The following is a 25,729-nucleotide window of genomic DNA, read 5'->3' on the forward strand; positions in this document are numbered from 1 at the left end:
TTCCAGCATGTCACTGTAATAAGTCTCTCATCACAGATATCAAGAAGATTTAATAGAATTTAATATAAAAAAAAATCCCCACACAACAAAACCAGTGCCACATACACATTTTTGGATTTCGTCAAGTGGTTTAAATTCTAGAAAACAACCAACCAAACAACCAACCAGTGCCAGTCACATAAAATCAAGTGCAACTTTCCTATTAATTTGTGACAAGGTTGCCTTTATGTGTACAGTCAGTTAGAGCCTTAGGCTTTGGGAATGGGCATTTATCTGCTACAGGCAACGAAGCAATGCTGAGCTGCACCAGTATTTGATTTGGCCAAATATCTGAAAGAGACAATTACTATCTCAAAACAGGAGGTCTCTTTGCTGAAATGAAGGGATCCTGTTGAAAAGTTACTAGCTGAGCAGCATGTCATTTCCAAGTTTTATGCATGAATCGGCCTCAGGGAAGGTTCACAAATATACCCTTAATTAAATGCTTTTCCATTATTCCACCAGCCTAAAAACATAAAGAGAGGAATTAATTACACAGGGACAGCCCTTGAATCCATTAGTTGTTAGGGGTGTCCTGTGTATCAAAGACTAGATACAATATGTAAAATAGGATTAATATCATTAAAGCTTTGAGTCTTTTCAGCTACTGGTAAAAGTTAAGCAAAATAATAAAAGAGCACACTCCCTGAGAAATGTAAATTGATTTGCTTTCTGAAAGACTGGTGTGAGCCTACATGTAATCAATCAGCTCAGTTGCTAGAGCTGCCCTGTCAGAAGCGCAGGGGCAGATTTACTGCAGAAAGGTACTGACAAAGAAAGAGCCGTGACAATGACACCAAGATGCACCAGAAGCTCCTTTCCCCACATATGGTCTCCATCAATTAAAACCACCATTCACCAACAACATCAATAACAAAGTAACACTCCTGAAAATGCAGCAGGACAGTGGAACACGAAGTGGATGCAGTAAAACAGAATCCCTCTGCAGCCAGGCATAGCAGCCCCATAAAAGCTACAGAGGACCAGGGAATGCACTGCTGTAATTCACCTGTCCCTCCCTTTCTCTTTATACTGTCTTTATGTATTGGTCTAAGCTACATATCCATCATATATGGGAGAAATGTGGGTTTCTGGGCATGGGATAATCTATTTTATTGTATGCTCTTACGTTCTCCAGTTTCTTCTTCCCACATCTGTTTTTCTTGTCTCTGTGTGTACAGCAGCTGCATATCTGGGGACACCAATATCAAACAAAGGAGAAGTATTCCTTACTTTTCTCATAAATCACTCTTCAGATGGTATACAACTCCAGAAATTCAGACAATTAGGCCACAATATCAGGGTTTTGTTCATAACAAAACAAATCAGCATTATTTCCCTAGTGATATTCCCTCCTCTGCCTAGAAAACCAACTGGATAAGTGCGCTTAGAAATTCAATTGTTTACTTTTGCCCCATGCATTAGTGTCCAGCCTTTTATACAGCTCATTTCATGCCCTATTCATTACCACTTTCTGGACTGGAAAGAACCTGAACAAACAATAGGAATTACAGTCTTAAAACAAAAGGAATGGAAATACTTTGTGGTCCATAAAGAGGATGGCAGGATCCATGTTCCTTACTTGAAGAAGGATAAAGATATTGACCCCAGAGCAATTTCAGCCAGCATGATGCTGTTGCTTCTCAAAAGGCAATTCTCAAGCACAGAGAGTGAACATGACAGGAGCACATCACCATCAACACAGAAGAGCTGACAGAGCATCAGCTCCTCTGAATCCCAAGCCTGTGTATTCCTCATTTGCTAAACCCTAAAGTCTTCATTCAAGCCACGTTACTGCTCAGCTTAAAAGGAGTTACCATCAAGGAGATACACAGCAAGGTTTTAATGACAAAGTAGAATATGCAAACACTACATCTGCCATGTCATTAATAATTCTGTAATGGAAACAAAATTATATATAGTTAACATTTCCATCCTTAACCATTTCATATTTATACAACAAATACTTTTCACTTTCTGTGAAAATGCTACACAGAAAGTGTCTTCTGTTTATTAGATGTCCATGAGACAGTTAAGAATGTGAAATTAAAACCAGTAAACCCTGTGCCAAATGTAATGGAGTCCATTAGTTTAACGCCCTTCCCAAAATCTTTCATAAAAATCATAATGCAGCTTCACACCCAATTCATTAATTGCCCTTCTTTTGTTAAACACCAGGCAGCCTGCAGGCCTTCTGTTTGTTTGTTTGTTCTTAATTCAGAGACTGATAGGGCATCTGAGGTGGTTTAATAACAGCCCTGTGCACAATCTAATTTTCCCAGTCTTCACAGTTTGACTGTTAATTTTTTTAAGGGATGAATGATGTTCTCTGAGTTTATGTGCAATAAAACATGGCCAGTGCCCATGAGACAAGTACAGCCAAATATTTGGTTTTAAAAAACAGTTCTGACCAGACTGTTTTCTACATGAAGTGACTCCTGCACATGGTAGGAGCACTGCAGCAGTAGGGTATGGTGCACAGGCCAGACATGCAGATTTTCAAACTTGCATCCATTGAAAGCCACGTACAACAAGCATAGGGTGAAACCTCACAATCTGTCTGAAGAAGAAAATTTTAGGCAGCCCCACATGTGTGTGCTCAGCTTTTTGAACCCTGCTGTCACTTAGAGGAGAGAGTGCTTTACCACAGACCTGTAAGGGGCACCATGGGTGGTCTCTAACTTCCCAAGATGCTGAAAGCTGCTTGCAAACAGGTCTGCTGGCTCCAAACAAACAAACACAAACAAACAAGCCCCCAGCAGCCCATATCTTCTGGTCCCATCAAGACAGACCTATAGAAGGTCTTGACTAATGCCAAATACTATTGGCCTTTGCACTGCACAGATCCCCAAAGGCAGTGCACAAACCACAAACCACAAAAGCAACCCCATCACACTAAGACAAAAACAACCATAACAACCAAACAAAACAAGAGAAAATGAAAGAAAAGAAATAAGAAAGGAACAAAGTAAGAAGGGAAGGAGGGAGGGAGGGACAAAGAAAGAAAAGAAGCCAACCCTAAAACTTTCTTTGGCAAGGGCACCATGGATGGGCTGGAAAGGAGAAAAGGTGAGAGATTTCTGCTCTGCCTTTTGCCTAACCCTCATTCCCTCCTTCCAGCTGATGGCTTTGCCCTTCAGCATGCCCACTACCAACATTTTGCAGCTGCTCAAAGAGAAACTTCCCCCCTCAAATAGTACACAGCACCAGCAGCTGGGGGGATCAGCACTGGCATGCTGAGCTGAAATGCTGAGGCACCTCTCATCACAACTGCACAGAGCCAGGTCCCAGGGCTGTTAATCAAGCACAAGTCAAGGGGAGCTTTGCCCGATTAAGTTACAGAGTTTGGCTCATTCCAGCAAAGGATTACACCACAATAGCAGAAGCCTTCAGTAAGCAAGACTGAGATCAACACCCCTCTTTCCTCTACTGGTTAACTCCCTTTATCTTATTCTCTACTAGTCCTGAATAAGAGGATTTAAAGACAAACTGTGAAGTGATGCTGAGAAAAGCAGGGATGCAATCCAAAGGAACATGGCACATTTGGTTTTCAGTTCTTTATCTCAGTTTTACTACCCAGCCCACTTGCACCATGAAGATTCCTATTCTCCTCCTCTCCCCAAATAATTAGAAAACAACAACATCTATGTCCCCTCTGAAACCTAACCCCAGCATCCTCAATATGCACTATATTCTGGTATACACCAAACCCCTGTGTGACCTCCCACTCACATGCAGCTTGGATCAGTCTGTGTTTCCCCTCCTGAGATCTTCCTCTTTCCCTCCAAGGAGGCTCTCACCAAGGCTGGCTGACCTGCTGAAGCCTGATGTGTCTTTGCTAAAATCCAGTCTCTGGCTCTTTGCAAGATACAGGAACTTAGTTAAGGGAGGGGAAAAAAATTCTTATCCAAGAAATGAAAATATTTACACAAAATAGAAAAAAAAAATAATCAATGTATCTCATTTAGTGGCTGAAGTGTTCAGACAGCATCCCAAGCTGCAGAGAACATCATGAGAAAGTATCCTCATCAGGAAAGCACATCCTACAGAAAGAAGTGCCATACCATATTTGCTCTAATCCCACATTACCCTCTTGGATCTTTGATTACTGGAAAGATTACTTTCTCTAAAGAATCTGAAGATCTGATCTTACATGACAAGATACAAGGGCAGAGTAAAATTAGAACAGGTTCAGTGAGAAAGTCAGTAGTTCTCACCAAAATAAATTTTTTGTTTTGCTTTTTGTCTACCACTAGTCACTGAGAAGATAAGACCTACAAACATTTATGATCAAGTTTATTTTGCAGCAAAATTTATTTAAAACGAGTTTTCAATACCAGCTTTGCAATAATGCCTGACTGCAGGATTTTCAAGCTCTGTTATCAAGAGAAAACGCTTCTTGTCCCTTCTCCCCTTACATAAGAAGGCTGAATAATCAGACACACATTTAAATCCATTTTCTGTTTACACTGACTTTCAGAAATGAGTCCCATGATGATTTACATCTGCACACTACCTGTTGTCCCACTGAAACCACTGAGATTGGGCTCAGAGTAGAGAATCAAGCAAGTGCATAAATCTTGGCAGGATCTCAGCCAAAGAGGTTTTTTTTATTGGGAAACAATAAAGGCATGCAGGCTTGTGGCAACTCTGAGAGCCAAACCCTGTGCTCAGAAACACACAGATTTCTCTTTGGGGGTGTGGGGTTCCAACACCCAGCCAGGAGAAGTGAGGCAGAGACAGGCATGAGCCCTGTGCCCCTCCACCTGCAGAGAGGAGAGTTACAGCCCACAAAGAAGCTCCTCACTGTGATGACACAGAGGCATGCTGAGGTAATTTTGGTGCAGTTTTGGCTGAACACTCCAGGAAAACATAACCCTCTGTGGTCTCCTTGGTACTGCACAGTTCTCATTGCTATGGGGGTCACATAACAGGGATGTATCCAGGTAGGCTCGAGAAGCACGTGCAACTTTTTACAAAGGATAATGGATGGCCTACATTATTCATAACATCACTGATTTCAATTGCATTATGCTTTACTTCCCAGATTTTCAAACAAGGACATCCTAATAGGACTGTACAGGTATATTTCTTCTAAAATTCATGCTCTACACTGGAATTAGATGTCTTCCACCAAAATAGTTATTAAAATTAGCACTACACATCCTTAGATTGGGGCCTAAAATGTCATGGTTAAAATGTTGTCTACAACATTTATATCTTCTACTTCTCTGAGAGAAACACAGAGAATAATGCAAAATTTTAAATTAATGACAAGGACAAAAATATTTCTCAGGAAAACAAGAAGCAATAGAGATCGAAAAGCTCTTGAACTGTAATGTTTGATGGTTGCTACATAAAATAAAAGAAATAAAAACTTGATTCTGAATTACCCTGAACCATCTGTGAAACAGTAAAATGGAAGGGAAAAAGCCCAAGTGAAACCAACAACAGAATTGCCAGGGCAATGGAGAATGGCTTGGAGAGGATATGAATTTAATTCTCTCCCTTCAAATTCATAACCATGTTTTTCTTCCCCAGAGATATTTTTTCATGTGCAGTGCCTTCACAACATTTCCTTTGGAAAAAGTAAACCTTGCATTTAAACACACTTGAATTTGTCACTGTCTGCACTGGGACATGGCTAATTCAGTAAATCTGTTCTAGAGGCTATCATTGGTAATCCACAGAGAAGAAAATACTGATTTTCATCTTGAACCAAAACCTGACATCACCTTTTGTCCCTTCTATTGGAAAAACCCCACCACAACACTCCCCAAACCCCAAATCAAACTGCAGACTCTCACACAGAGAGAAAGCAGAGCTAAACCAGATTCTTCATTCTAGACTACCAAAAAAAAACCTCTTCTCTTCCCAGTATTAAGGTGAAATTTTCCTTGAAAAACAAAGTAGAAGGGAGTGTTCTTACTAGGTATTATCATTGTTTGCACTTTATTTCAAGAACTGCTGTTTTAAGACAACCAAGTTGTTTTTTCTTTCTTTCCTTACATTCATAAGACAATATTGGATGCTGATTAAAATCAGTTCAACCAACTGGAAAAGGTCCATCAATATCAGCATCACAAAAAAATGCCCCGAGACCCTGTTCTGCAGTGCTGGAGAAGAAAAAGAGGCACCTTTAAAATCCAAGCAAAAAAAAAAAAAAAAAAAAAAAAAAAGGTGCAAAAATAGGTATTCATGAAATGTTATTGTCCAAGATGGAACAGTAGAGCCTGAGGAGAACAAACAATATCAATAGAGAACACATTTTTCCTTGCCTGCTTCACAATAGCTAAGATTCTTTAAAAAAAGAATAGGTAGAAAGATAAGACACGCATGCCTGATACTGAAGAAAAGACTGTTTGTACCCAGCATGCTGGATAAATTGTTCTAGAACAGTTCAGCCATGTCAAGAAATGACCCTTTCATGCTGCCAAGGTCAATTAGACCTGTAGCCTGTGTTAGTCAAGAGGTCATCACTGCTCACATATTTAAAATAAATCACCTGTTTTCTCCTAGAACTTCACAAACTCAGCAGAGACCAGTCAGGAAGGAAATTTTAGGTGTGATATGCCATGGTTGGCATGTGTTTTAGTGATTGATCAAGAACTGCAGGCAATATTTGGCCCACTCCTAAGACTACCACAAAGGCTGTATGCTGCTGGTGCTGCAGCTGTCACAGGCAGAGGCAGGAGGGTGACAGATATACCAACAAAAGGGGAGGCCTGGCCCCTAAACTCCTAATTCTTGGTTAAAATTTCACTTCACCCCTGGTGTTCAAGGCAACATTTGTTTTAATCTTAACCTGATCTCTGAAAGACCCCCTAAACACAACAAGGAAAAATTCCCCAGCCTATTCCCATGGAAATTTATTATACAGGTGCATCCTAAGAAGTAGTTTGCTTGAACAGAAAAAACAACAACAATGGATTTAATTTACATATTAATGCATGATTGTAGTTAGTCTTCCACTCAAGCAATTCCCATTGTTATTTTGACTTGCCAACAGAGAAATGCTGGAAAGCAGAAACCTTTTAACAGCTGCTAATTAATTATATTATTTCTCTAATCCCATACTTCTGTTTAAAAATTCTGATTTCAGGGAAAATTTCTAGCTAAAATTACCTAATGCTTGCAGTGAAATGGGGATGGAGCTCGTTTTGGCAAAAAATAAATAAATAGTTTTGTAGTCCTCACCTTTTTGCATAAAGAGTTAATAAATAAACAAATAAATAGGAACAGTTGAAACATCCAGTGGGAGTTACTTCACAGATTCTCCTTCTTTCCAAATTTATAAGCTGCTCTTTTGAGACAGTTGCCTTGCAGAGCACATAGAGAAGGCTCAGCTGGAATGCCTCTCACACAACATGAAAGAAATACCATTCAGCCATACCATGATCCCCAACGTTATTTCACAACACCTCTGGCAAAGACTCCCAATTCCTACAGAATTGTTGCCTGCAGACAGTGAGGTTTCTGTTCCTGAGGTTGCCTAGTTTTTCTAAGGCAGACCTAGGTGTAATTATGCCCACACTAACCAGGCAGGATCCCTGTCCAGAGCAGAGGAAAACTCAGGGCAGGCAGTGGAATTTTACCATTTTAAACAAGCTGCAGCTTTGTCCCATGATGTCTAGTCAGCAGATATGCACCATTGCTAATTGGCTGTCTGGTCTCCTCTGTCCACAGCTGAAAGATAAAAGTGTAAAACAAACACCTCTAGAGTTGAAGGACAGAAGACACTAAAGTTCAACTCATTTTCATGTGGTTTTTTTCCCAGTGTTTTCAGAACCTGAATACTGAGTAGATTTCTCCTGAACCCTTTTAAGAAAGTTCCTGTAGAAACTTCCTCCTCCCAATCAACTTGTTGAAAAACTCTAACCACTTACAAAGAAAAAAAAAAAAAAAGGAAAATAAAGCACCTTGGAAATCACAGATCTGTTTTGTGTTCCACAGTCTGCCAGCAGTTAATGACATTACAATGGCTTAGGTGAGAGGGCAACAGCATATCCAGTACTCAGTAGAGAAACAAAGAGAATAGAGAGGGAAGAAAAAGAGCTTTTTCTTCAGTGAACAAAAACGATGATAGAAATCAAAGTGAAACTAAATCAAAATGTGCTGGGAACCTGCAATATTTGGCAAAACTGAAGAACCCAGGTACTCCTGTGCTGAAGCCAGGCCTTCTGATTCCTGAGATTTTCTATTAACTGCACCTGCCCCTCATTAGTCATTGAGAAAATTTTGTATTCACAGTGGAACTAAAGGGCTTGTACTGTGCACTTACTGTCCTGCCTCAAGAGTGCTCTGGTGGAGTTGAAGGCTTGAACAAGCAGTGCTGAGACTCACTCTACCTTTCCCAGCACAGGCTGGAAGCACCTTCCTGTGCTGCTGGAGCACAAGGATGCAGAGGGTGCTGAACATCCCGCACCTGTGTTCCTCCTCTGCATGCACACAGCTCCTGTTTACTCTGAATGACGACTTCTGGCTTAAAGCTTGAGAGCCAGCCCAGGCCTCTTGCTGCTCCCAAGCCAGGACACCCAGTTCTCTGCACCACTGAGCTGCAGAAGCCAGCCCAGGCGGTGTCCCATTCCAGAGGCCCTGTCAGTGCTGCCCTTCCTACCTCCTCTCCTCCCAACATCCCTGGTCACACAGCTGTGAGCAACCCTCACACAACAGGCACTAAGGCAGGAAAAGCAAAAGAGGTCTTTTTTAGCCTGTGAATATCTGGAGGAACTGAGAGGAGTCTGAGGGGCTGTGTCCAGCTGCCTGTATTGACAGGGGAGTGATGGAGGAGATGGAGCCATACTCTCCCATCAGTGTCTGGCAGGATGAGACACTGCAGCTGAAAGCTGAAACAAGAGCTTTATATATCCATCTTTATATCAGACTGGATGTAAAGAGGAATTTGTTGTCCATGAGGGCAGGCAGGCAGTGGAAGAAATCATCAGGCAGGCTGTGTAGGCTTTCAAGAGCTGCCTGGACAAAGGCTTGAGAAGCATGGTGACCCTGCTTTGAGCTGGAGCTTGGCTGACAGACCTCTTGATATCCATCCCAACCTTAAGGCCCTTTTGAAGGAAGTAAACCCAAGGCTTTGGTTCACCTAAAGTCCTGCCTTCTCTCTGGTGCATCAGAGATGTATTTCAGGACAAAGCAGGTGTTTTCTTCTTCAAAGTGCTCCCACTCCTGCCTGCTTTGTAAAGGTGAAGGCATGGATGCCCCAAACTACTGTGTGGGAGCAGATGAAGAGATTTTGGAAGACCTGGTCGTGCCATTTTGGAACATGGGCAAGCTCTGGCTGCTGTCACAGGCACAGTGACCTGGTTGTAGCTCAGTGCAAGATCTTCTTGGCATTGCCAGGCAGTCTTGCCATTTATTGCTGACAAAACAGAACCTAGACCAGTTACAAGCAAAAGTCTTACAGCCTGAATTGTTTAATGGCAAGATTCTCATCAGGAGCTTACCTCATAACACAATAAAAATGCATTTTTAAGGGTCCTCTGATATACAACATTTAAAAATGTCCTCTGCATGAAAAGTACTTGCAGATGCCTACACACCATGTCAATTAAAATATAAACAGACATAAAACTATTTAGGCAGAAAATTATAAACATTTTTGAACAGCTCATAATTTAAGATCAAAACTGAGAGTGACTGCAGAGCTCACAGCATTCACTGGTTTGAATTCAAGTAACTGTTAACAAAGCTGGTTGTCTCAATTGAGCACATCTCATGCTATTTCTCACCTACCTTATGGATCCCACCACTGCACTTAATCTCCTTGCCACGATTCTCCCCAGAACCACAGGATGGTTTGGGCTGGAAAGGCACCTTGAAGTTCTAGTTTCAACCCCTCTCTTGTGAACAGGAATGCCTTCAAATAGACCAAGTTGCTCAGAAAAACCCAGAGACTCCACAAGGCAAAGTGGTTTCAGTGCCATATCAAGACCAAAGCAAAACCAAATGAGTGTCAAGGGAGAGTTGAATTAGTTTCCTGTCCTCTTCATTTGTTTGGTGTGTGAACACAGGTCCTCATGTTCCTGAGATGGACTCTCAACACAAACATACTCTTGGGTAAACCTCAAAATAAGGGAAGAGGCTTCCCACAATTAAGGCCAGAAAAACATAACTTTTTATATATAAGATTTCGAAATCTCTCTTTAGAAACAGTCTTCTTTTAAGGCCTCAGATCAACAACATCCGCAGACACTGCAACTATCCCCATTTGTGACTTCATTTTTACCTATATTTTGTCTCCTTGAGTACTCTGTTCAGTTTTGATAACCACAATATTAAAAAAATAAAAAAGACGATTATTAGAGTGTCCAAAGGAGGGACACAAGGATAGTGAAGGGTCAGGAAGGGAAACCATATGAGGGCCAGCTGAGGGCACTTGGTCTGTTCAGCCTGGAGGAGCCTGAGGAGTGACCTCATTTCAGTCTTCAACATGAGAGGAAGAAGAGGGGCAGTCACTGATTTCCTCTCTCTGTGACCAGTGACAGAAGGGAATGGCCCAAAGCTGTGTCAGGGGAGGTTCAGGTTGGATATCAGGAAAAGATTCCTCACCCAGACAGTGGCTGGAACAGGCTCCCCAGGGAAGTGGTCACAGCACCAAGCCCAAATGAGTTGAAGAAATATTTGGACAATGCTCTCAGGCACAGGGTGGGATTCCTGGGGATGATTCTGCGCAGAGCCCAGAGTCAGACTTGACGATCCTGATGGGTCCCTTCCAACTCAGCATATTCCATGATTATATGAAGACAATGTACCCTGAAAGGGTGAGGAGGAAGCTATCCCTTACTGTTGTCATCTTACTGCAGGGGTTCCATTCTGGTGTCTCCTCATCACAAAAGTTTCATACCTTCCTGGTGTTTCTCCTGGGCAGCTCCTCAGAGCACTGACTCTTCCACCTTCACAAAGCAGCCAACTGACTCCAGTCCCCTTCTCAGCCACCCACCCCACTCTTTTATAGCACTCTTCTTCTCACTGCTTACAGCTGTGCCCTGTTAGAGTCAGGCCTGTTCCTGATCCTTGATAATTGGCCCAGTTGCAACTCCTTAGGGGTAAGATTACTTTCTACACTACCTTTATTTTCCTATATTCTATCCCCCTACACCTTACAAGCACATAACATCATCAGCAGCTAGGGGAGGTTTTAGTCATGTTTCAAAAACTCTTTAGGGGAGGTTTTAGTCATGTTTCAAAACCCAAAGCAAGCCCCACAGAGCACCCATCCATTGAGGACACCTGTAAGGGGGTGAGCTGCCCACCAACACACACCCAGGGGTGCTCAGAGCCCCTTCCCTGGCATGAGGGACGTGCTGAGTGCAGCTGGCTCTGCCTCCTGGCTGTAGGGGTGAGGGCTGGAGGCTGGCAGGCACTGCCTGTCTGGTACCCCCACGCTGGTTGTGGGGTTCTGTGCCAGCTCCATAAAACTCCATCATCACACAAACCCCAAGCATGCACCTGGGCAACCCACAGGGCAGCACAACCATGGAACAGAGCTGGGGATCACATGTAAGGCAGTCTCTGAGGCTGAGAAAATTACCACTCATTATGCTAAGTAATGCCTTATATCAGCATGTAAATAACTTTTCTTTGTAAGCAATCACTAAAGCATTCTCAACAGAAAATTAATATATCTGATTTGTTTATGTATTCACCTAATTTAGGGCAGAAAGATTTTTAAACTGAAACTAGATATGGAAGTGTGTCACCAAATTTTTTCTGAGCCATGTGTACAGATCCATTTATATTTATGCTTATACAGACACACACACACAATTACATGTTCTATCTCTGTGATAGGCTGAATCAGATAAGATGTTAAATATACAATCCTGTGCTGTATATTACAAGAGATTTCACACATCTTCCTATTTCTGACAGCCATAGTTTTGGTGGGAAATTAAAAGTTAATTTTGTTTGGTATTTTTTGTCCTTTTGTCTTTTTCCTTATCAGCAGTGCCTCCAAGGCATGCTAAAGTATTCTGAAAGTGACCTTCATTTTACTCATATCATCCTGACACAAGTGATTTAGCCTCCATGCTTGTAGGAGCAAACACAAGGAACACCCACTGACTGACAAATATTTCATCAGAATTCAGCCACGTGTTTGTTCCTGGGCATGGGGGGAGGCTGTGTGAGATGATGACCTCATGTAGTGAGGCACCATCATTTAAGTTCACCACCAGGATATGGATGCCACCACCAACTTTTGCACTCTCAACCTGGCTCTTCTTGTCTTCCTTTAAGGGCTGCTCTGTTCTGTGGCCCATTCCACGTGCAGCTGCCATGCACTGGTGCTGCTGTGATTTCCCAGATGGACACAGATCTTTTAATCAAACCTGACTAGGACAAGGATTTTCCCATTTTCAAACCTACTCCCAGATCAAGCAGGCAAGCCAATTTTGAATGCCTAAACATGTAGAGGCTAGACAAATAACGTAGGGAAGAGCACAACCATGCATCCAGCTCTGCTGGGGCTTGTTTTTTCCAGGACAGTAGTGGCACCACTGCTCACAATTGCCAAAATCTCTGGGCCATTAAATCCACTGGAGAAGTCTGTGCACTCACAGCTACTCTCATATAGAATTCCTTTGTTGGACAGGGGTCTGGAGGGCAGTTGGAACAGCTTTCAATACATTAATTACTTGTGACTTGACAATTGTGAGGTACTGGTGGTGGCCTAATAGATACAGTACAAATGTACAAAAGCAACAGAGATGGGGAAAAATGATGGAGATAAGGGCTTTAGTTATTGACTGGGGAAAAAAACTTAAGAAAAGGAAACAAAAATCTGGCATGTAGCAATAAACTGAGTCAAACAGGCTCTTGAAGACACAGGACAACTTTTTCTGAAAGAATTTAATACTCGGAGCAGCAGAGAATATGTTCTGGGTTTTACAAAACAGATGTCACAGGATTATCAAGAAAGTGATTTCAGCAGTCCCATATCACACAGACCCGGGCTAGAAAACCATGTGAAAAAGTGGAAGACTATTGTGGCAGACACAGTAAAGGCCATGAGGTTACAGATACAGAAGGAGGAACACATGCACTAGAGATGCTTTACGAGTGCTTCTGCTATATTCTTGAAAAAAATAGAGTAAATATAAAAAATAATGAAAAAAACACCTCAGAGACAGCACATTCCAGAGAAGCTTAAGACAGCACTCAAACAGAAACCAAATGAAAACTCAGCTTTGACTGCAGATGACACCACAAAGAATTTGTCTGTGTAAGGCGAGGGCACGCACACCACCTCAGTCCTGGGCCAAGAGCTGCTACAGCACTCATCTGCATGGCTCCAAAATTCTTGGATTATTGAAAGAACTTCACCATGCCCACAGGAGAATGGGCAATAGCTGGTTCTTCCATTTGGCTTGGTGATTTACTGTGCTGCTCACAGCTGCCCATGGTGTTGTGCCACATCCCCATGGATTACCTCCTCTGCTGAGTCCACAGCAGACAAGAACTAACCCAACTGGAAATGCCTGTTACCTCCTGGCTCAGCAAGAGTGGCCCAGATCACTCCCTGGACACGAAGTCAAAGCACAAATCTTACAGAACTGACCCACTGCTCGTTTAAAGTCTGTCTCCTCTTTGCTAAAAGGATCTCCCATCTTCTGCTGAAAGCTTTGATAGAGGGTTCAAGGTTTGTGTCTCTCTCAAAAATACCTCGTCAGGCAGCACCTTTCTGTCACATACAATGGAAAAGAAAAATCATGTAGGTCCATGAGAACCTCTCTTTCTGACTCACATTTACCCACTGCCAGGCCTCTGCATGCTGCTGTGGATCTTGACAAGCTATTCTCATTTTCACTTCAGATCTATGTTTTGACTCAACACCAGCAGAAAAATAGGTCACAGAAAAATGACCTGGATACTCAACCACTTAAAGGAGATCTCTCACTGAATTTTAGGGGAGAAAAAAAATTAGATACTGGCCATTTAAAATAAAATAAAAATTAAAGAAATCCTCCAAACAGCAGAAGCTATCAGGGATCCATTACAACAAAATTGATACAAGAAGAATCAGATGACTTGGATTTACATTTAGTTTCGCACACTTTGAATGCAGACCTACCAAACAAAGGAAACATTTTCACTGCAAAATGCAGTGACAGTTTTATCATCCAACAATATTACATGTGGGTTTTTATCAAGGAAAAGAGACCACCTTGTGAAAAACATATTTTGAAGAGGTTGTACCTACCAGAGCCATCTCATCCAGTATGGTGAGAACAGGATGCAAGGCCCGGCCACGCAGATACAGCAGTTAGGAACATGAGTCAACTTCTTGAACTCAAATGAGCTTACACAACAGCTTAAAGTATTTGACAGACATGAGGTTAAATCAGTTGATCCCTACAAAACCCGAATTCTTTGGTTGCAAAGCCTCTTGTTACTATTTAGACATATTTAGAAAGAAACAAGAAATCCAACAAACCCATCGGGTGTGTAGGTGCCATGTCAGAGAGCCTAAGGGTGTGCTTCAATCCTGCTGCAAGGACCAGCACATCAGAAAGCCAGGAAGTGACTTCCCAAATCAGGGCACAGAGTGTGCACACAGAGCCATTGGTGTTGCAACACCCAGCTGCTCTGGGAACCCCTCTGTGCTTGTTTCTGCTCTCCCCATCAACACACACAGGAACCAGCAGGAGAAGGAAGCAAGCTGGAGTTTGGGGATTGTTTGTTTGCTTTTAAAACTCAGACCTAGACTTGGCTTTGTGTACTTGAACCAGAATCCAATTTCTATTAATCCAGTTAGGGATCAAAACCAGAGCCTGTAACTAATCTGTGTAATTTAACTTGTAGCTTTAGTTTTGAATATTATATTCCTCCAACAAATACTTGTTTGCAGAAATTGTTTAGCAAATCCTTCTATGTAGCACATAAATCAAACTGAAGTGGAAGCAAAACTAATGAAGGACTAATAGGCAACAAATTAGTCACTGAGCTCTATCCAATGCCCTCTCCCCAGCACAACAAAGTACTGCATATGAATAATGGTGACACTTCTTTCCACTCTCCTTGTTTTGTCTTCTTTTCAGGGAGAGATTTAGTTGATATGCCATCATCTCACTAGTTAAAAAATATTTAGTTGCATTATATCTATACTTTATGCATACATGTCTCTTAAATATAAAAACATACAAACACACAGTCTGTATTTTCACCTCCCTTTTGAAGACATCATCTAAGAACTCTTATCTTTCAAGGACTTGAATTTCTGAATGGTTTCTTTTCCTTTCTCTGACACCTGACACATTCCTGAAAGGTTTATTCTTTGTAAAGGGCCAATACAACTGCAAAAGCTATCATTTCAAATATTTTGACATATATGTAGCACTCAAATCCAACTCAATTGGATCCGAAAATTTCATATCGACTCCTTTAGGAATTACTTTAAAAAATTAGATTTATATGTGAAAGAGCAGAATAAATTATATTTAAGAGCTCATCTAACACATTAAAAAAATAATAGCTAACTTTATTGAAAAATCATATTTACAGCCTGTCTAATAGATTAAAAATTCCAACCACCCTTATTAATGCTTTTAGTCCTCCTACCCAATTTTTCTTCTTTCTTCCATATTCCTTCCACTTGCTTTACTCTTTTCATTCATGCTTCTTTTCCCTCTTGCAAAACTAATTCTCCATACCTCCCTGAATGAAAATGGTCCTTCTTAAAAGCCTTCTCTTCTTGCTTCCCCCCATATTTTGAACTATTTTCAGCCTTTTTTTCCTTGGCCTGTCCTCTGTGGTCTCTCCCAGGTTAGGGACCAGCCCGCATGGGATGGTCTTGCACAGGATGGACTTCTCTCTCTCGCAGCCCTGTGGCACCACAGGGCAGGTGGTCCCTGCAGGGTGCCCTGGCCATGCTGCTGCCAGCCCTCCAGGCTGGCTTTGGGTCAGGAGCACCAGCTGCACACACTGGTTTCCTTCTGCACGTGGGCAGGGAAGGAGCCCTTCTGCTCAATCCAAGCAAGAGGAATATTGTGAGGGATGATGCTGTGGACTACCCCAGCCCTGCAGACGCAAGAGTTGAATCTCAAGCTCCAATTTCAAGATTTATTCTTTCAGTCCTTGCCTTGCTTTAGCTCTGGTTTAATTTTCTCTCCACAGACCTGTTCTGCACCTCATGTATTGTCTCACAAAAAGGCACAAGCTTTAGCAGCAGCTTTAAGCTGCAAGCCCTCTGTTATTTCATGACCTGCAGGAAGACAGGGAACATCCTTCCCTGGCCTCTTGGAGAGGGACTTGTCTGCCCCATAGTCTGGCACACATTTCACACATGAGGAGGATTTCAGAGACTCCTGGTGGCTGTGCCCACCTCAGCTCTGAGACCACAAACACCACCAGCTCTACGACACTGTCTCTGCTTTGAAGGGACACGGAGACACCAACAGTGGCACTTCCCTACTGAGCTGAATCCTTGTGGAGATGTGCAAGTTTTGCAAAATGTTGCCTGGAACTGGGCTGAGGAGGCAAATCCCTCAGCTTCAGGCTGGCCAGAATCCAGTATGCTGTTCCATGTCTCCAGCCCTCCCAGTAAAAGCTCTCGTACCCTTGCAGGTACTGTGGTGTTCGCCACATTGGCTTGGTAGGCAAGAGCCTCCAGTGGCATTTTCCACACACATAAGCAAAAACTGGGAAGCACTAAGCCAGAAGACTGTCCTCATGCTCAGCCTCAGTGGAAGCCCTGCTAGTTTGTCTATTTATGGCATGTCCAAGTCACCCATCACCATGGCAGCTAAGCACAGGGGAAAACGCTGCAGGCTGGAGCAGATCAGACAGCAGCACCTGTAAGACATAACCACAAGAATCCATGTCACATCCTCCCTGGCTGCTGCCATGACCCAGTTAGGATTTCTACCTGAAAGCTGTGCACTACAGAAAAGTTCTATTAACATACCCAAACTATGCTCTTCAAAGGTCTTACACTAGCAATACGGGAAGCCAGAACAGAAAAGCAGGCCAGAAAAAGGCAAAGCAATATTCAAACTAAAATAGAAAACAAATCTCATTGAAATTAGCATCACAAAATACACTGCAGTGAGCCAAGTTAAGAAGAATGCATTCAGCTTACACTGTGCCTCAAGCAACTTCAAAGGAGAAAAAACCAACACATTTAAAGTATATAGAGAAGCACCTCAGGTTTGTCATCAGCACAGAAAACTGAAGAGTGTGAATTTGGTCCAAAATCAAAACCACAGGTCAGAAGGCAGGTGCACTCCCTCATGAGTGTGAATTTGGTCCAAAATCAAAACCACAGGTCAGAAGGCAGGTGCACTCCCTCATGAGTGTGAATTTGGTCCAAAATCAAAACCACAGGTCAGAAGGCAGGTGCACTCCCTCATGAGTGTGAATTTGGTCCAAAATCAAAACCACAGGTCAGAAGGCAGGTGCTCTCAAGTATCCTGAGAGTTTTCAGCCTCCTTCCAGCTTATTGACTTACTTTACATTTCTTCCTCCTTTTATACGCATTGACATTACATCAACAAAAATTAAACATGTTACTAATACTTAATATTTTCTTTGGCCATTTCCATGATCTGACATCCAGACACTTGAGTTCAGAACTGTAGTGACCCATTTCTGTAAGAATCAGCCCCTGTGGCCAGAGGGAACCACCCCCATATGAGAACAAGCAAGTCAAACTTGTCTTCTGGAAGGTTTCCTGAAAATGACCAAAGTCTAAAATTAAAATGAGGCTTTCCTTTTTTTGGCAGGACTGACCTTTTCCCCGTGCAGCAGATAAAGGGATCTCATCTCTGTTCATCACACATTCTTATAAAATTTGGGAAAGACACAGCATATAAAACCTGAGGTGCCAAAGGTTCAGGGTGGTTTCTACAGTCTGTGACACTCCAGTTTCCTAAGCAAATCTGTCTGACTGGCACTCCCTGCCCAAAGCAGCCACAGGTCTTAGGACACAAGCAAAAGACATCCTAACCCCGATCAACCCCTCTTTCTGCCTCTCTTACTAGGAAAAGGGATTAACTGGTGGGATAATCAGACATTGTTTACTCCCCTGAAGCTATGCAGAAAAGATTAAGGCCAAACCCCCATGGCAGGGGGGAGTGGAACTGCATGAACTTCAAGGTCCCATTCCGTGTTTCTGTGAAGGCTTTAGTAAGTGGGAACCTAAAGTTAGTAAGCCAACACTGAGCACTTAAATGATCTGATTTTTTTTTTCTTTTTTAAACCACTGATCTCCCTGTAACTCTGTGAATGAATACCCTCTGATAATCCAACCTTTATTTGTCTTGAGCCAAGATTAAAAGTGTTATTTGAGTAAGAAAATTATCCTCTGGAAAAATTAGGTTTGGAAAAAGTTAAGAATAGACAATAGCACTCCTATAATACCAGCTGAGTCAAGACTCCAAGCAAAGCAAAGGAGCAAGGAGAAGGAACAGTGAAATATTAAATGCAGTTGCTTCTTCTATTTGCAGATGAATAATTCAAGACCTATATTTATTTATTCATACTAATTGACCAAAGAAGTTATGCTGTGGAATAGCTGAAGAGAAACTAATTGCTGTCTCATTTTATTTTAATAGTATATTAAAACGCAGGCTAGACTGGAGACCTCTTCTCGACTTGTGCTGATGTTATCTGCCCTGAGACACTGGCAACTGGCCAGGGACTTGCCTACACTGATATTTAGGGCTAACCTTATGAGTCAGATTAGGTGATTGTGCCTTTGGCTATAATGGACCACAAATGTGAAGCTCAATTTTTTTTTGAGATCAATCTTTCCTCCTTTCCTTGTTTTTTTTTCCCCACTTGAGTTGTGTTATCATTTGTTCAGCCTGTGCAAAGGGCCCTTAAAGTAGATGTAAATGAATTTTGCAAAACCCACACAGGACCCCTTAATACCACTGGAATAATTGGGGTTTAACTGCAGTGAATCCTGCAGCACACTAAATACAGGCATTCCCAAGCCTTTCTAGAGGCTCATGACTGACACTCCCACAAGAAAAATGAGACAAAAGAAATGCAATACCCATTCTGCCATAGAGCCCTCTGCCAGTTCCTGATCCTTCAGTGTTTTCCCCATGCAATTTCCATGCTCTCCTGGTAACTATATTGATGGCACTCCCTTTGGTGTGGTGAGGCATTTTCTTCTCCCTCCTTGCCCTCAGGTCTGGGACCCCTCAACCCACCCTTCCCGTCTCCCACCCCTGCCCAACTCCTGCATGTTCCCAGCCCCTTTCACTGACAGGAAGGCTGCCACCAGGGCTCATGGTGGAGACCTCATGCACAGCAGCTCTTCTGCTCAGCTGCCCTCCCCAGGGACATCACCCCTGCTGCCACAGCATGAAGGGGAGCAGCATGGCAGGCAGAAGGACAGAGCCACAGTCCCTGCACCACGGGCCCAGGTACAGGAGCCACAAAGCCACACTAGAAACCTGAGTATGTTCCAGTATCTCACCTCACAGGTGTTTGTGCTGTTGTGTTGTGTGTACACCACACAAAACACCCCTTACCAGGACAGCACTCACAGGGCACCATCAGCAGCACACCGTGGGACAGGAAAGTCCCCCTGCACTCAGAGCCAGCATTTAGGCTGGATCACCCCACACAGCCAAACAACAAACCACTGAACTGGAGCCCTGGCAATTTACATACCCTTTGCATAGACACAAATAAGCTCAGAAGGTGAAAGGCAACAGAGGAGCAGGTCCTTTGAGTGCAGATGCTTTCATCTTGGAGTTTGCTAAGGACAGATGTAAAGGCAGCTCACAATCCCAGTTGTACACATTCCTCCTTTGAAGCTCTGCCCCTCTCCCAGCCCAAACTTTGCCATTTAGCACTCTCATTACCTTGTAAGGTCTGCTCCTCCCTTCAGCATTTCGTCCCTCTGCAGAGCAGCAAGCTGTTTCCCTCCCTTCCCAGGAATCTTAATTAACACACTTTTTTCCCTCTGTGTCTGTTTCTCCCACACACTCCTTCAGACATATCAATAGCTTCACTCAGGTTTGTTTCAATGCTTTCAAAGTTATCTTTAATTGCATTTTTGTTTTGCATAGGTCACAAGTTGACCTTCATACAAAACATGGCATGCATCAGAATTTGAGGGCCTGTTTTGTCTGCACAGGGTAACATGCAGAGCTACACCTGTACTGCTAATTTGGACTGAGATGGCACTGGCTCTTTCAAATGATGATGATTCCATACTTACAATAATCTAGCAACAGCTTTCATTCCTCATTACATAGTCACATGATGCCAAATCTTCCTATCATCTTTCTAGACTCAATAATTTGTTGACTGACCCAAAAAGGCTTTTCTGATTCTTCATGATTTCCTCTTAGCCAGCTGACTCACATCAATTCAAAAGATCACTCCACTAGGGGTGCATATAATAATTTGAAGATGGAAGAACCTCTTCCCATCTGAGGTCCAGACAGGACCTGAGGGAGGATGGATGGATGGATGGATGGATGGATGGATGGATGGATGGATGGATGGATGGATGGATGGATGGATGGATGGATGGATGGATGGATGGATAGACACAGACTGAGCATGTTCCATGGCTCTGAATTTGAGCTTGCCAGCACAGCAAGCAGGCAGAGCAAGTGCAGGAGAGCTTGTAGAGTCACATAAACTTGCTATCAGACATATCTTATCGCCCTTTTGTTTTTAACACATGTCTTCTTGCTTTTCTCCTTTGACCTCCAGGAGCCTTAGCAACCTTCCTTGGGAATTGCTCTGGTGGGAGCAGAGAGTTGCCACCTCTGCCTCTGGAGCTCTGTGTTATCTCCCTTCTGATACCAGCAATGGGGCAAACAATCTGGAAGTTCATCCAGGAGGCAAATAAATAACCTAAAATAAATAACTTACAAATTCTGCTCAAAACCATGGCAGCAGCTCTCCCCCAGGACCCAAAATGAACACTGAGCGGGGCCAAGGAGGAGCTGGGGAGCAGCTCTGTGCCCTCCCCTGGGTTGTGCCCAGCTGACAAATGTAGACCTTGACTCCCAAGTCCCTGTAAAATCAGCCAACAAAAACAAGTTATTAGGGGTGTATTCGGTCACAGAAAGCAGATTACAAATTACCCACATGCAGCACTTGGAAACAAGATTATTTGTGACATAACAGATTGTCACCGTTGTAATCCAGAGCCTGTAAACACTTGTTAGTCATCCACAGGCAAACGCAAATCTGTGCCAGTGTAGCTGTTTTTAGGTAGAGGTGATCTCAAAATACCAGATGCTAACATCTGAACCCTTTTCTGTGCCACTAATACTGTTCCCTGAATGCTTTCCCTGCTGACCTTAACCCGAATGTTGCCTGTGCCTTCAATGGCCCTAAGACTGCATCTTTGGGGAATTCTTTTATAAATCAAAATTAGGCACTATATTAGTAAGTGAAATTTTAAAGGGGAAAAATTATCTCTGAAATAATATTAAGTAGACTTGATTAACCTGTCCTTAGTTCCAAGAACCTGTTGACTATATTGTTAAATTATTTTTAAAAATTAGTAATTAAAGTCAGAAATCAACATTTAAGCACTGGCACATAAGGTATCTTCAAACAGTTGCTCCACCACCTCATTCCCCAATGAATACATTTCAAGGGCTGACTGATGGCAGGGTGGCATCCCAGGATTGTGACAAATTGCAGAATCACACATCAACAGCAAACCCCTGCAGAGCACCCAACTTTCCAAGGCATCCTGTAAAGCTGAACGTGAAGCCAGAATGGATGCACGGACACCGTGCCATGGGGATCTGAGCAACAGTTCCACTGCAAGGGTTTTGCACTGCCAGCTGTGCAAACACAGACATTTTCCCTTAAAGAAGACTCGCCAGAGTCAAGGCAAAGAGGGGCTCTGCAGGGCAACACAACGCAGCCATGGAGGGGATAATGGTATCTGTTCAGTAAAACAGATATTACTGGGTTATGAAAGTGGTGAGGTGGGAATCAAACAGCAGCAACACTGTTGAAGGCATTTTCCAGCCATCACTCCGTGCCCTCACCCACACATTGCCCAGATATCTCTTGGGAGCAGAAGATTCCAGCAAGCTGATAAATGAAGAGCTGCTTCCTGCTCCACTCACAGAACCACACTTGGGCCCAGCACCCCGAGAACAGTAGCACTTGCTTGTGTTTTCATTATTCAGGCTTTATGGAAAATTCTGCATGACACCAAAGAGGATGTAGGGACATGAGAATTATGTTTTTAATCCATGATTAAGTCACAGTGAAACATTCACATGGCATATGCATTTGCAGAAGTAATGGGCCATGAGAAAAGGTCTCCTGTACAAGTCCCTTAAAAGGCTGGATAAATTCCTTCTGTCTCAGAGATTCTGGCACTGAGTTATCCTCAAAAGTAGCGTGAGCAGAGTGGAGGGTCATAGGAGGTAACTCCAAAACAAGAGTACATACGTGTTCTGCTGTACCAGCTGCTGGCTTGAGAGACAAGGCACTACACCTGTCTTCTTACATGGAATTTCTCATTTACTTGCTTGATACTAGTTTTAGTACATTTGTAAACCATGAAGAAGCAGTAGTAACCCATTGTAGGGAACAAGAAAAGACTTAAATTGCGTGCCAGATTTCTGGATAATGCACCTATGTGTCACTTTGGATCTCATATCACTCCCAGCTCAAGAAAAGTTCAAAGCTTGTAAATGACTATTTCTTATTTTTCAGAGCACACAACACAACTGATGCCACCTGAAAGCAGACCAGCAAGGAATAAATTTTTCAGCTACCTGCAAGTTTTCCTCCTGATCTCATTGTTTCTTGGCCTGGCCCCTGGTAGCAGATGCCAGGAGCCTCATGGGGCCAGCGTGGTGTCCGAGGGGCGCCGTGACACACACCCAGCCCTCTCTGCAGGGGCAGCTGGGTGGCTCTTTCTGCAGCTGAGCCAGGGCAGGACCTTTCTGCTGCTGCCCAAGGATTCCCCTCCGCTGGGAGGTTTCTCCCAGGGCTGGGTTGGCTGGCAGCATCAGGAAACAGTCCCAGCGTGCTGTGAAACTAGGGCCGTAATATGTTAATGTGAAGACTTTTTCCAAGTAATCTTTACCATCTGTTGTCTCACACTGATGTTAGTATTAATAATTTATAGACCTTCTCCTAAGGCTGAGGAGGAAGCAGAATGCTAAGCTCTAAGACAGAGACAGTATCCATTTTTATTTTTTTTTAATGAGATTGATGTTGCTCCATACGATTGCCTTGCCCAGGGAATACATGGTGCTCTTCAGCTTTCTGCTGCTGTAGCTTTTGTAAGCCTTTTACTGAAAATAGCAGTGGCAAGATATTTATTTTAGTCCATTCCTCTGCTGCTTCTTTCCTTCTAAAATAAGGCATGCATCCTATCTGGTACATAAGCAAAGTGCACATAAAGGTCAGAGGCAAAGCATAAGCTGACAATATAAGTCGCATTATAGGATGCAGTCACTGCCAGGCAAGAGCAGGCAGGGTTCCTTCTCCTGCTATCCGAGGCACTGCTAGGCTGGAGGAGCACAGTTGTGCTACCAGTTTAAGCCAGCAGAATCTCCTTGCTATATTTAACCTTGATTTCCTCAGAGACCAAATATGCAAATGACAAAATGCGATGCACGGCAAACACTGCTTTCATAAGGGAGAGCTAACTTATAGTCCCAAACAATCAAATCAGCCTTTCCTACTCACAAGGCTTCACTTTAATCCCTTATTAACAGGATTAATAGCAGACTTACAGTTCATACCATCTTACTCCCCTTTTACACAAACCAATCTAGCTGCTTTCACAGAGGGACAGGTGGATTAATAGTCTTAGTCAAAAACTATGGTGATAATGCAGAAAATCAGCCGAAGGGAGGGATTCCAGGGTGAAAAGGGACAGCTGGAAGATTGCTATCACAGCCATGCAGTGACTTCACCCGCAGATAGAAATGTGAAATGCGTGGGAGACCCTTCTGCTTCTAAATTGAAAAGCAAAACAAACCCCCTGAAAGATAAACAAGTACAGTAAAGGAATAAGTCTCTCTATTAATAAATGCTTACCAGAGGATAAACAAGTAAAGGGATAAAGAACCTGTGAAGCTCAGAAATGTGGAGGCACTCGCCGAAACATAACTCCGCTAAGAAATGCAAAGCTCTGACAGACTGTTATACAATCTTTGACTTCTTTTAATAACACTTGAAGGTCAGATGCCACAGCTCTTCCTGGAAATCCTAAAAAGACTGGGTGGCTCCCCAAGTTAGAAAGGAACTGCCACATAGTATGTTGTGCAACACAGAGCTATTGACTGAGGTATATTACATTACCTCCAGCAGCTGACTCAGCCCCAGTTGTTATAAAAGGCTTTGGTACCCGGGCGAGCAGCACGTAGCAGTCACACGCCCAGGGCCGGCCGGACCCCTGCCGGGCTGCGGCTGGGGCTGGGCAAGGTCGGGGGGTCAGGCTGATTTACCCCCGCAGCGCAGGGCTCAGCTGGGTTACCCGAGTTCACACCGAGCTATTGGCGAGCAGCGGCTCTGCTTACTCATTACGGGATCAGCAGGGGACAGTCTGGGGCGGAAAAGTTAACCCTTCCCCAGCCCCGTGTAGCAGGGAAAAGGTCCTTAAAAAACAGCGCCGGGAAGCCCAGGCTGGGGGAGCCCCCGGGGATGGAAGGATGCTGGAGGAGCTGTGCGGCTTAGAAAGGGAGTGGTGGAGGTGCGGGGAGAAAAGAGAGGCTATTCCCGAGGTGGGGATTCTAAAAAGGCAGGAGAAATGACACCTGCAGCCAGCTTCACACGACCAAATAATCCCTCATTCCCGACTCCTGTGTTAAGGAAATCAGGGATGAGGTAGTGATGTATATTGTGGGGTAAAGCACATTTCTCACCATGGCCCAACCCAGGTGTCAGTCCATTAAGACGCCTGTGTCTGCGTTTCCACTCTCAGTTTCACCAGTGTTCATGAAATTATTTCAGTCTTGTAAGGCACTTTTTTCCTAATAATTCAGACCTTTACTGTGCAGACTGCAGCTGGAGTCTCGTGTCCAGCTCTGGGCCCCCAGCATGAGCAGGATGTGGACCTGCAGGACTGAGTCCTGAGGAGGCACAGAGCTGGTCAGGGGGCTGGCACATCCCTCCTATGGAGAGGCTGAGAGAGGTTGCCTTGTTCAGCCTGGAGAAGAGAAGGTGTCAAGGAGAACTTGGAGCCCCTTCCAGTGCATAATGGGTGCTGAGGCCTTGGCACAACCTGCCCATAGAAGCTGGGGATACCCCATCCCTGGGAGTGTCCAAGGCCAGGTTGGATGGGGCTCTGAGCACCCTGGTCTAGTGGAAGTTGTCCCTGCCCATGGCAGGGAGGTTGCAATGAGATGACCTTTAAGGTCCCTTCACACCCAGAGCCATTCTGTGATTTTATGTGAAAACACAGAAAACATTTGTAGGAAAACTTCCAGTGCTTGTGGCTTCACCTTTTAGAGCCCATAATCAAGATTAAGCGTAAAAAAACTCCAAAAGGTGAGGGGGGGAATTATTGTTGGTGCCTCACAGCCCTGTTAGTCAGTACTATGATTTCCTGGTAATGGCATTCTAATTTATGGCTTCTGAAGTTAGAAGTCATCTAATATATCATCACAGCCCACTAAGAGATATTAAGTTTGTTTTATTTGGTACTTAAAAACAAAATAAAAATATTTCTGCAGTATAATAAAAAGTGCATTTCTCCCTTTTCCATCAAGTCAAA

The 25,729-nt window shown here is 43.4% G+C and overlaps 1 protein-coding gene across 1 annotated transcript in view; it reads right to left on the bottom strand.

Annotated features, from left to right (window-relative positions):
• Positions 1-24,126, bottom strand: part of NRIP1 (nuclear receptor interacting protein 1) — a 137,640-nt gene extending 113,514 nt beyond the window's left edge. The window contains exon 1 of the mRNA XM_030234351.2: positions 24,052-24,126. The gene's annotated coding sequence lies outside the window, so the exon portion shown is untranslated. The remainder of the gene's footprint in view (positions 1-24,051) is intronic.
• Positions 24,127-25,729: the final 1,603 nt, after the last annotated feature.

Source organism: Serinus canaria, chromosome 1 (assembly GCF_022539315.1).
Source record: "Serinus canaria isolate serCan28SL12 chromosome 1, serCan2020, whole genome shotgun sequence".
Taxonomy (NCBI): domain Eukaryota; kingdom Metazoa; phylum Chordata; class Aves; order Passeriformes; family Fringillidae; genus Serinus; species Serinus canaria.